Genomic DNA, 471 nt, shown 5'->3' with positions numbered 1-471 from the left:
CCCATGAAATATTATCAGTGAAATGAAAATGGCACACACAGGAAGAAACACAATAAGGCTCAGAGCCTGGGGAAGCTACACCTATGTCATTGTCTTTCAAATATTAAGCATTATTGAATGGATAAATATTTATATATAAAAATGTTCATTTCTGGGTTATTTATTTTATTGTAGCAAAAAAAAAATAGAAACAATCTAAATGTCCAGAAATAGGAAAATATTTAAGAAATCTATGGTATGTTGATATGATGTATGATAGCCATTAAAAGAAGTCACATTTCAAACAGCAAAAATTAAAGAGTGAAAATACCTACTAATGTGGGATAAAAAGGAAAGGAGACTCTCATACAATGCCAGGGGAAAAGTGAATAGCCTTGTGGGAAAGTAATCTGGCAATATCTACTAAAATTAAAAATATATTATTTAGAGAACACCCTAACATAGGTGAAGAGTATTAAAAAACAAACAAAC

This window comes from Pteropus alecto, unplaced genomic scaffold (assembly GCF_000325575.1).
Source record: "Pteropus alecto unplaced genomic scaffold, ASM32557v1 scaffold17, whole genome shotgun sequence".
In the NCBI taxonomy this organism is placed as follows: domain Eukaryota; kingdom Metazoa; phylum Chordata; class Mammalia; order Chiroptera; family Pteropodidae; genus Pteropus; species Pteropus alecto.
This window is presented reverse-complemented; position numbering follows the sequence as displayed.